Genomic DNA, 12,436 nt, shown 5'->3' on the forward strand with positions numbered 1-12,436 from the left:
GTTACTATTTTTACATTTATTTCTTTTAAGGCTATAGACATAAATTAATTATATTTGATGATTTTAGGGTGACACCTTTGGTCTCGTAATACTTTGAGGCTACACCAAAGATATAAAATGGGCCCATGATGGAAGAGTACGCAGGATACAACTGACAAGGAGAACTGTTCTGAATTCCTGAATTGCTTCAAGCTAATTTTTTTTTCCTCAAAGAGTAAATTTGTTTCACATTTGCAGAGTTTTGTTAGCTGGATAATCGTTCACTCTAATGGAAATTTGTCATTTTCCTCATAGATCAGAAATCTTAGGGAAAAGTCAGCACTGTGACAAAGACAGCGGGTCTGTGACTGCTTCCTGAGTGACACATGGAGCATCTGTCCTAGGTACCCATCAAAGAGCCTGAGCTTGGGCCAACATGGTGTGAAACTCAGTACAGGGAAGAGGTTTTGGAATGAACATGTGGCCTCTCCTTTCTGCACAGGAGCTACACAAGGATATTTCATTTTTTGAAGGTCAGGGGTGCTTTCTTGGGAGTTTTGATGAAGTCTGCCTGGAAATGAGTTTCATTCTCATGTAAGAAGATGAAACACATGAAGAAATCCCTGCAACAAGGCCTCTAATGAGAAAAGATAATAGTCCCCATTTGATACCAGAGGTAAACCTCTTTCATATTTATCACTGAATACCAAAGAGCTCTGTTTCATTGGCCAGTAATTTCTTTTTACATTCTGAATCCAAAAGAGTTTTGAGTTGTGGAGATGTGCCAGTCAGCATAGAACTTATCAATCATGATCCCTAACACTGGTGTAGAGGCTGGGCAGAGTGGCAATAGTTTGGAACTGCACTGCTGGAGGACATAAACAGATGGGGTATCCAGAGCTCAGTGGACAGCTAGCCAAGCTGAAATGATGAGCTCCGAATTCACTGAGAGACTATGTCTCAAGACAAAGTGCTAGAGAGCAGCTGAGGAAGACATTCAGTGTCTCCCTCTTGTCTACATGCACATGCACACACACAAATAATAATATTTTTTTTAAAAGATTTATTTATTTATTATGTATACAGTATTCTCAGTACTCTTCCTGCAGGCCAGAAGAGGGCACCAGATCTCATTACAGATGGTTGTGAGCCACCATGTGGTTGCTGGGAATTAAACTCAGGACCTTTGGAAGAGCAGGTGGTGCTCTTAACCACTGAGCCATCTCTCCAGCCCCGATAATAATTTTTTAGAATAATGTTTTGAGATCTTTTTCTCATCTTCTCCATATTCTCTCTGAACATGTCATTTGAATGAGCCACACTCAGCACCTGAATTTTAGCTAATCGTATCGTAAGACAGGCTTTCATCTTTCCAGTTATTTCTGCTTTGTTCTGGTCCTCCAAACTGCCTAAATGTCAAACCAAAGCAACCACTTGTAAGTGGTCTATCTGAGTAAAATCTACATTACTCCTTGAGGATTTTGCTAAATATGGTTTTGCTTCTCAAAGAGTGTACATTCATTGTAAAAATATCTTCGTGCAATTTTGTTCCCTGTTTTGTGTGTATTTTCATCCCAGTTTAGCAATCTCTATGCCTAGTCAATTGACTATTTTACATCATTTTCATTTTCCAATAAATGGCTTAAAAAGTCAGTCGCTGATACAAGCCAGAAGCCAGTGCATTAATAAGTTTATACAGTCAAATTTATATTCACTCTCTTTCCATCCCTACCTCTGGTCTTATGCTCCATTAGTTTATTTGGTCATTTTCAACTAATAAAATTACTCATTGCTGCTCTTATTAAAGTTTGTGCTTTCCTGTAAGAAGATTTAAAAATAGAAACGAAAACTTCTAGTGGCAATAGGGATAAGCAGATTTGGGGTAGCTATATCAGTATCAATATCTGTATTTATTAGATTAGATCAGAAACCCTCTTCCTATACAAGCACTTGCAGTAAACATCTATCTAATCATAGAATCATTTGGACTCTACTCATACAAGGAATGAGGGCCATGGTGTTGGAAGAAGCTGGGAAGAAAACAGGGAAGCTTTCATTGTAAATGTTTCATTTTGTCATTGTTATTACTACTGCAAATCTAATCTTTCACCTCCAAGTCTAGTTCCAACAGCTAAAATTCCAAGCAGCAAATGGGATGTTCAATTTTTACATTCTTCATCCTTTACCACATAGAGTTAGCAGAAACTCCACTTTGTGTGTCCAAGAAAAGGGGGTAAAAGTACAAGAGGAAGAGCGTTATTCTGTAAATGTCTGAGGACATAGTATTAGTTTATAGTCTCATTGTTGAGACACGGGGCAGGAACAACTGGAAGGAGGATGGAGATATTTTGTCTCTCAGTTTCAAAGGGTTTATTGCAAAGGTCTCTTGGTCCCATGAATTTTAGTAGAGCATCATGATGTCAAGAGCTTGAGGCAGAGGGGATTCTCAATTCATACTGAGCATGAAACGGGGAAGACATTACTATAAGGGATCAAGAAAGACACGGATCCCTCAGTGACCTACTTCCTCCAACCATGTTCCACCTCTCAAAGAGATTTCACACATATCAAAATAGAGCTATCATCTGGGATCAAGAGTTCAACTAATGAGTTCATGAATCATAAAATGCTCCTAAAGCCAAAAATTTTGTCTAGATTCTCAGGATGTAGCAAAGGAAATCGAATGCAGAAACTACCAAAAAGCCTGACATGCAGAGTAGAGATGATTTTCCACACTGAATGACTCACAGAAATATGATGCTGATGGTGCAGAAAGTCCCCACTCTGCTCCTGGGATCCACTCAGAACCATGAAGTAGATGCATCAGAAACAGTGTGATGGGAGCAGCAATAAAGAACCCAATCCCAGGTGGACTCATGGCAGAATTTCCTGAAGAATTAAAACTATGGCCTCCCAGATTATTTTATAAAATACAAAAGGAAAAAATACTTCCGAATGCTTTTATGCAGCCAAAGTTACACTCGTAGCTAAACTTGATGGAATACAACAACATAAAGATAATGACAGACCAATGCCAAGAGTGAGCACAGATACAAACATGCTCAATAAAGTACATGTAAACACATCAGGATTATCCAGCACACTCAGGTGCCCTTCATTCTAGAGATGCAGAACCTTGCTGCAAAGCTCTGGCTGGCCTGGAAGTCATTATGTAGAGGAGGTTGGTTTCAAAGCATCAGTCTTCTGTTTCTGTCTGCAAAGTGTTAGGGGTATAGGCCTGAACTATCTCTTGTTACGTACACTTCTGATCATCATTACCATCCATTTCACCATGTGATTCCCTGTTTAAGCATTAGGCAATAATTAACTATAATGGAATAAACATTGTGAAATGAAAGAATTAGACACTCTAGAGAGTTCTGTGAGTATGTGATTCTCACAAATACGGCTTCTGGAATTGGTGGACTGCCATTCAGTCTTGGGTCAGGCTAACAGAAATGTTGTGTAACTCCATGCAGGAAAGGATTGGTCCCCTGTTGCCTGAACTAACCAGTTTCCATCTGCAAACTCTGCATTTCAGGCAAATCAGGAACAGCTTGTTTCTCAGAGGACAGTGGCTAGACAACAGTAGCTTCTGGAAGCTGTGCCGCATAGGGAACAGACAAAGAAAACACAAGTCTGACTGTGGATCATGGTACAGCTCTCAAGAAGTCCTTTCTACTTGTTTTCAGAAGGATTGTGAAGTGGAAAGAAGGTGCCTGTCCATTTGATGATCCAAAGAGCAAGGACACACATACACACACACAGCTTCGTAGCAATGTATGTAGGGTAACGCACGCCTCCTCACTCACGATGGTGGTGGTGGTAGTGGGTACGTGCAAAGTTTCCCAGGCTGGGTTTCCCAGCAGAGGCTCCATGACCATCTGTTAAAGATGCAGCCAACAGAACTTCTACACCAGGTGGGAGAATCCAGGAATGGATCCCAGATTCCTTTCCAGAGGCAAACGCTCTGCTTCTAATTGGGCCAAAGACATATGGCCTCATTTCACCTTCTTCCAGAATTGTAGAAACAACACTTTGTGAGGGGGAGAAATAAAAATTGACTTTGTCCCAAACAAAGAAAAAGGAGAAGGAGGAGGGAGCCAAGGAGAAAGGAGAAGAAGAAGAAAAAGAAAGGAGAAGAAAGAGAAGGAGAAGAAGAAAATGAGAGAGAGTGAGTCGTTATATGATGGCATGTTCTTAGACTGGCTTAAATTTCTCCTCAGATTTGAAATTCTGTTTTGTTTTCTCTTATTGTCTTTTTGTTTGTTTGTTTTCTAACAGAAGAAATTTGATCTTGAAATTCTCAAGCCTTCATAATGACAAATACAGGGGAAATCCCACTTGGATAAAACACATAGCCATTATTTCTCTGCACGTGAAAATTTTGGACAGGATTAATACAGTAGTATGTTGGTACACTCCATTTTTAGTAGTTTAGTAGTTACCTATGTATTAGGGTGTATCTTCTCTTCTGGGCATGCCTACACCACTCCCAGAGACTAGAATCTGAAATTTCTTGGTGAACATGGTATGTTGAATACATTTCCAATTATCTTTATAAGTGTATGTTTTCTCTTTTTTAATATGTAAAAGTCTACAAATTCCTTCAAACACTCCATTTTGTGCCTAAACTGGCATGAATTTTTTTTCCTTCCTTTTGGCAAATATCCTTGTCACTAGGATTCATAGAGAACTAAAGCCAGACTTCCTCAGTGTGGCGAGCTTGTGTTTGTGCAACAAGCTTATCATCCACAATGAACACATGGCTTTTAGGCACAGAAATTAATCAGTGCTGGAGAGACATCCTGGCACAGGTTCCGGGATGCCTGTTTGCATAAGCCTACATTTGGGATCTATTATACAGAGCCGGAGCCAGAGCTACAGAACACAGAAACCTAAACACAGTTATCTGTCAGCCTCAAGCTTTTTATGAAGTGCATAGCAGCTTGCAGGAAAATAGAAATATGGGGAGTTAAAATGGGGTAAGTGATGAAACTTTTTCATGGGCTTTACAGGAGAATCAAAGAGAATGTCATATGTGAAAATTAGTAATATATGTCCTGTCTTATTTTAAAAAATAATTTGCAGTGGTTTATAGTGAAATGTAAATACGGGAAGACGCGATACACTTAAAGTAAAGGAGTCTAAAACAGTCTAGATACCAAATGTGAGTACTGTGATCTTGGCTGTTGGTTTTTAATGAAATTATATATAGTCAATTATTTTTCAGTTGACATGAAAAGACATCCAGTCAGTTCAGTCATACATGCTGTTTGTATGATTAAACTAGTTAGGAGAAGCAGTTTGCCCATAGATTATGGAGATAGGAGCTCCTTTCTTTGGATATCCCAAAACAGAATACTCCCTGTCATGCTAGAATAGGATAGCTATCTCGGTAGCTTACTTTAGAGTCTGACCAGGTGACACTGTGATATAGTCAACGTAAATCGGAAAGGATCATGTGGGAATTCTCTGTTGGGTGGACTTCTACAGACTGGAGTGTGCCAGGATGAATGAACTGGCTATTGGCTACTGGCGAACCACGTTACAAATTGCCATGCACTGTACAGGTGCAAAAGACAGTAACTTTAATCATCACTATGGCTTTACAAGCCAGGTGGTTAGAAAGGAGACTTAACAGAATCACAACAGCAAAAATAAAATACATACAAGTCTAAGGAAAATGCGATTTTCATTTTGTTGGGAAACAATCATCTTCCCAAACATCTACGTTTCTCTATGTTCATATCCCAAGTGGGAAAGGAAACATTGGCTTAGAAACAGCCACTAAGCTAAGTGTGCCTATTACTGTTAGCCAGATTTTCACAGGTGAGAGACTGGTAAGGAGAGACCATTGATTTGTGCAGCAGAAACCCAAATAGGAAAACTCTAAACTACTGAGCACATTATCTATATATTTTAGTGTGAGTTTTTGTGATATTTTAGAAAACACTAGCTTTCTAAATTCAAATCCATATCTCCTTGCAAGGACCTAAAAACAGACCTCTGTCATTAGAACTCTTTTTTTTTTTTTACAAGACTTTTGAAGATTTTCCTTGTGTTGAGTTTAACTCAGGATGTATTTATTTAACTGGAGCATCTATGTTCTGTAATCATATGATCCATTTTACTATTGTGTTTAGTAGGAAAAAAAAGGACTGGTTCTGCTTTTTGTGTTCTGTTTTCTTTTAATTTAAAATGGCGCCCTCAAAAACTAATGAAATGATTTTCATTGCTACTGAATAAAAACAGAAAAAAAAGTTTGTTAATTAAATATTTTTTCAGGCTCTGCAATGAATCAGGAATTAAGTAGAAAACATCCATCTCTGTCTTCAAGAAAAATAACAACGCTGACAGCAGAAAATCTGTCTGGTTCTATTTACTCAGCAAAGCATGAGTCTTCTTCTGCACCACTAAACCTTACCAGCCAGGTAAACCCACAAAATAGTCATTGTCATTTCCACTCATCAGATGTTAAAATTAGTACAGAGAGGTCAATAACCATCTGAAAGTCGGAGAACTTGTTGCAGAGCTAACAATAAAGGATTTTGACTCTTGAGCCCAAGCTTTAAATAATATCAAATTGGGTGTTTCTATCTTCCTTGTAGAAGCCCATCCTTACAGTGGTAGTGCTATGTGACAATGCTCTTTTTATCTCGTCACTTGTCTTATTTTTAATAAAATGCTGATTGGCCAGGCAAAAAGTAGAGGTCAGGCAACAAGAACAGGAGAATTCTAAGAAAAGGGAAGAGTAAGTTGGCAGTCACCACCCAGATGCAGAGGAAGGAAGATGAGAATGCCTCGCTGATAACAGGTACCAACGCATGTGGCTAACACAGACAAGAATTATAAGAGTTAATAAGAAGCCTGAGCTAATAGGCCAATCAGTTTATAATTAATGTGGACTTCTATGTGTTTTCTTTAGGACTAAACAGCTGTGGAACCTGGTGGGACAGAAACCTCTGTCAACAGAATGGTGCTCACATGGACAACTGCATCCACATAAACACTGAGAGAACTTGGGAGGTAATTCTAGACAGAACGGAGTTAAGCCCAGCTTATTGATAGCATCACTTTCTCAGGTGGGCTCTCTTTGCTAGAGACAAGTGAATCTTATTTAAGAGAGGATTCCTGACTCAACTTTAGCTGTGAAACCTTGCAGCTCTTTTAAGAGGCCCTATCACCAAACACTTATATGGTGTTTATGAATAGCTGACAGCATGCTTCTTGGCGATGGCAGGGACCTTGAGATTCCATAAAGTTGTGGCAATAAATACAGCTCTGGTCAGTAATTCTGCCATGAGGCTACACTCTCAGAAAGCTAAGGAATGGGGTGGATCCAGCCATCAAAGCCACAGTCTTAATCCTAGCTATATTGCTTAGCAAATTAAAGACTCATGTGGTCAGAAAGAGAGAGATACAGTAAAGATAGATTCAAAGATGAAGGAAACAGCTAAATGATTTACAGTGTGTTTAAAAATATATGTAATATATATGTAAAATATATGTAAGCTTGAGAGAGAAAAGAAAAAGGATAAAGTCCTTAAAACAGAAAGAAAGGATGTGGAGGCAGACACCTTTAATTCCAACACAAGTAGGAAGAGGCAGGTGGATCTCTGAGTTCAAGGACAACCTGGTCTACAGAATGAGTGCCAGCACAGCCAAAGATACAAAAAGAAAGCTAGTCTCAAAAATCCAAAAATTAAAAATAAAAATAAAAGAAATAGAATTTAAAATAAAGCCTTGTAAAAATGGAAAACACACAAATAATCTGGAGACTGTACATTATTATGTTCTCTTTATTGTTTGAATGCTGAGGAAGGAACAACAGCTGCTAAAAGACATTCAATTATAAATATTGTTGTATTAATCCAACATACATATTTTGAAAATGCTTTGACTTCAAAATTTAAGTCAAAAGATATGTTACTTTGGAAAAGAGGTTTTGTTTTTGTTTCCACAGGAAATGAGAGGTTGTGGATTCATTCTGAATTAAGAAAAATAAAGTTAATCAATGAAGACCCCCTGAGAAATTTCTGATATAAGCAGATGGCCCAGATGTCTGAAATCTACATCTAGAACAACCTCAAGACTGCTGGATGAAATGATCAAGCCTCACAAAATATTCTAGCCAGGACTTGACCATAATTCTAAATTTTCTTTAGGTCCCCATTAGATTATCAGCACCCCCAATCAGCAGGAAGTAGATTGAAAAACTATACTCCCATTCCTGAAAAATGGATAGTGGATATTTATCTTTGTTTAAAGTGTTGGTTACACTATATTATGGATAATAGTCTGGACAAAAAGCTAAACAAAGTATATTAGATTCGGAGTTCTTGGTGTTTTTCTTTGGTTTTGTTTTTTTAAGGACATTGGTCTTTTATCCTATGACTTGTATTATTTTTAATAAAATGCTGATTGGCAATTAGCCAGGCAGGAAGAATAGGCAGAGCAACCAAGCAGGAAGTAGAGGTGTGGTGACAAGAACAGGAGAATTCTGGGAAGAAGAAAGAGTCAGTCTGCAATCCTTACCCAGATGCAGAGGAAGCAAGATGAGAATGCCTTGCTGATAATAGGTACCAAGCCATGTGACTAACACAGACAAGAAATATGGGCTAATATAAGTCATAAGAGTTAATAAGAAGCCTGAGCTAATAGGACAATCAGTTTATAATTAATGTGGGATCTCTGTGTGTTTTCTTTGGGGCTAAATGGCTGTGGGACATGGTGGGGCAGAAACCTCTGTTAGCATGGTGGGACAAAAGGTAGGAAATGAAAAGGCATAAGAGATCATGCTGTTTTGAAGTAGAAAACAAGCTAAGTATCTCTGGAGCATGAGAAGACATTGTGGAGGTAAGTTAAGCTGAGTCACTTAGATCATGTGAGATTTAGTCTGGTGGAAGAGGAGGGAGGAAAAAAAGAAAGAAGTTTTCCAGAAGAGTAGACAGTGTAGTTCCTCCCTACCAATGGGCTAAATGTAAATTCAACAGAAGATACAGTAGAGAAGATGTTCACGAGAAAAAGATTCCACTGTGTATAAAGAAAAGCCATACACCATCAGGATGAACACTGGGGAAAAAAAAAGAATCCATTAGTGAGAAAAACAAGATGGCGTTTGTTTACACTGAGATCTGGAGGTGTAAATCATACTGAATTGTTGTTCTCTTCTACAATGTTTAATAGACAGCTCTGGATTCTATGCACAGCTTAAAGTGCCTTCAAGGACTTTCTCACCTCCACCAGCTTATCCTGAAGCTTTATTTAGTCATCTTATCGAGTGACACTTGAAATATTGTCCTAATTAAAGCTCTGGCACTTTAGGGGTACTGTGAAAAGTCTCCTGGAAGCATGCCCTCCTGTCTTTCTCATCATGAAACCAGGGAGAGGGTTTAGAGACTCATCATGCTTTGAATCTTTTTAAAGCCTCTGGCAAATCACAGCATCCTCTTTCCCGTGAGTGATTGTCAGATCCGAGGTGAAGGATCGCCGCGCAAGACACAAAGGTCAGCTTCTGCGGCATTTTTATGCTTTTCAGAATTTCCATAAGAAGATAAACGCTGAAGGATCAGTGATCTAAACAGCTTGGACACCCACTGCTGCCTCACGGGCGTGTGAAATGCCTCCGTCTGACTCATGATTAGAGATGTAAAATTGTCATCCTGCTCAGGATTAGAGCTTGACATTAAAAGTATTTATAACACTCATGAGCAGAAACTGTGGGCTTGGTAAAGCTTTGCTGGTAAGCCAGAATCCTTAAAAAGAAATTCCTGCAGGTTAAAAGGGTTCTGGGCAAAATATGTAAATATGGAGGAAATAGTCTAACTACTGTGACACCTTCTCATTATTTACAAATATTATTGAAAAGCAGATAATGCTTTATAATCTTATTTAGCCAAAAAAATCATCCCATATTTCTTCTCTTTCTGGTTTGTGGCGTAAAAAGCTATTTCTACTTTTTCTCTAACTAATGATCTTGCAAGTATATTGACATATACCATGAATTTGCTTACTCATTTTAGAGCTATTTATGAAATGCTTATCGACAAACTGCTAAAATTAAGGATCGATCCCTGTGGAAATTGTGTTTTTATAAAATAATAAGCAAATAACAAAGACTCTGAAATGGGGCAAATACTGCTGTACCCCAAAACGTGCAAGGAATCCCATATTCTTATTTCATAAGTATAGGGGAGGTTGATGTGTAATAAGTTCCACAGAACCAGAGTGAGAGCTTAGCCTTTCGATTGCAACAGATAGATGCAACACAACCTGGCAATTAAGACAGAAACTTCCATCATTTTTTTTTTAGAATAAAACAGAGAGAACGTTTGATTGCAACACATGAGGTGCAACACAACCTGGCAATTCAGATAGAAACTTCCATAATTTTTTCTTTTGAGAATAAAACAGAAGTCCCATCAAATCCCGGTGATTTTACAGAGACTTTTTTATTCAATTGTGTTTAGAGTTTGACTTTTGCTTAAAGTTAATTTGATACTTTTAAAAACACAGTTAAGTTTTCCATTTAATATCATGAACTATGCTGGGTGAGATGTCTTTCCTGATGTGGCAGTTGGATCAGTCCATGAAGGGTTTCTGCTCAGTATTTGCTGACTGATAATGGCAGCTAATATATTTTTCCTTTCCAGCATCAGGATTTCATTTGATCAAATAAGGCAATTTCAAGAAAACAATCACTGCTTCTACCACTTCATTAAATAAAAACATGGCTACTAATTTAGAAAAAAATGAATTCAGAATCTTTAAATGGGAAAAATTTAATTTTATGGAAAGCTAATCAAATATCCTTGCATTTCTTGCTCATTTTTGTTAAAACCTTTCCAACATTTGCCATTGGCCAGGAAACCAGCGTTTGGTATTCACTAAACAAATCATTCCCTAGGAATCCAGTTGCTGCCTGGCACTTCCTAGTATGTTGAAGGAGAAAGCAGAGTTTAGTTACTAGAGGTGTTGGTGTGGTTTTGTATTTGGATTAGGTAAATCTTTTTTTTTTTTTTACTATGCTTACCCCTTCTCATAATGAACATTACATAAATCATATATGCATGCTCAATATGTATATACTTAAGATGATAAAGAGGGTATTTTTTCTAAAACTCTCATTTGGGACTTAGCTTTTGCTTATTGAGTATGTACTCCCATGCCATTCCAAATCAGATAGGCCTTCATTCTCTTATACCTAGATACAACAATAATATGTTACAATAGAAATGTTCTGGTTTATTGATAATTAAAGAAAGAGAAACTTGTTTCATTGTCCAGAGTGAGACATGCTTTCAGCTACCTTATCATAGATGGGAGTTCTAGGTTGCCAACAGGTTGCCAACGTGGTTCAGAGATGGATGTGTGTACACAGTATATGTAGGAGAGGCTTAAATTATAAAAGAAATAGCTCAAACCAAGTCGAGTACCAAGTTTATAAGATATTCTGTATGCTTGCCTGCCTCCCCAGTGCTCAGGACTGGACATGAAGATCCCAAGTTTGATATTAGTCTGTACTACACAGTAAGCCCCAGGTACTCTGATATGAATGGCAATACCCTCTCTCAATTGAGGAATGAAACAAACAAGAAGGTTGTGGGATATCAGTACACTGTGTGAAAATATATTGCTGTGATTTGTGTAATAAAAAATGGCCAATAGCTAGAAAAAAATGCAGAGGTGGAATTTCCAGGGAGAGAAAAGAAATAGAAGGAGATAACCAAGGTACAGAGGAGACACCTAGGAGATATGGAGGGAATCAGACATAGAGAATGAAAGAAAGGTAAAAGGCCACAAGCCAAAACATGGATCAATACAAAAGGGTTAATTTAAGTTATAAGAACTAGTGGGATAAGCCTAAGCTAAGGCCAAACTTTCATAACAAGTCTCTATGTTATTATTTGGGAGCTGGCTGGCAGAACAGAGAAAGACTCACTGCAAATGGTACCCAGTGTATGGTAAATATACAGAGCCCACTGCTCATAGCATACAGAGACATAGTTCTTTTAAGTGGCCCTGCTATGCAACAGAGCATTTGAGCAGCTAGCACATTAGGTAAAAAATGCTTGCCAGTCAGACTCAGCAAATTCCCAGAGCTGAGAATTGAGGGGGCAGAACCAGCTGCCAAAACCTCTGTGACTGCTTAGCAGTTTAAAATTTGGTTCAGGTGTCAGAGAAGCTGCCAAGTGCATGGGTGCAGGCGCTTAGTAAAGTCAGGATCAGATGGAGAAAATCTCTGAACACATACAGTATGTATGAAATGTACCTAGATGCTAAAGAAAGAAAAGAAAATAGGCATAGTGAGTCATAGAAAAAAATAAACAATTTAAAAATAATAAAGCCTTTAAAGAAAGAATAAAGTAATATAAAAAGAATAAGCCATGTAAAGCACTTTTTTTACTTTGAATTCTTTAGATGCTTATGTACAGAAGACAATAGCTGCTAAGAA

At 38.0% G+C, this 12,436-nt stretch overlaps 1 long non-coding RNA gene across 1 annotated transcript; it reads left to right on the top strand.

Annotated features, from left to right (window-relative positions):
- Nucleotides 1–4,824: 4,824 nt before the first annotated feature.
- On the top strand, nt 4,825–7,599 carry LOC101982625. Its single transcript, XR_001229375.2, has 3 exons — nt 4,825–4,964; nt 6,268–6,413; nt 6,908–7,599. It is a non-coding gene; the product is annotated as an uncharacterized LOC101982625 (long non-coding RNA).
- Nucleotides 7,600–12,436: the final 4,837 nt, after the last annotated feature.

Source organism: Microtus ochrogaster, unplaced genomic scaffold (assembly GCF_000317375.1).
Source record: "Microtus ochrogaster isolate Prairie Vole_2 unplaced genomic scaffold, MicOch1.0 UNK4, whole genome shotgun sequence".
Classification (NCBI taxonomy): Eukaryota; Metazoa; Chordata; class Mammalia; order Rodentia; family Cricetidae; genus Microtus; species Microtus ochrogaster.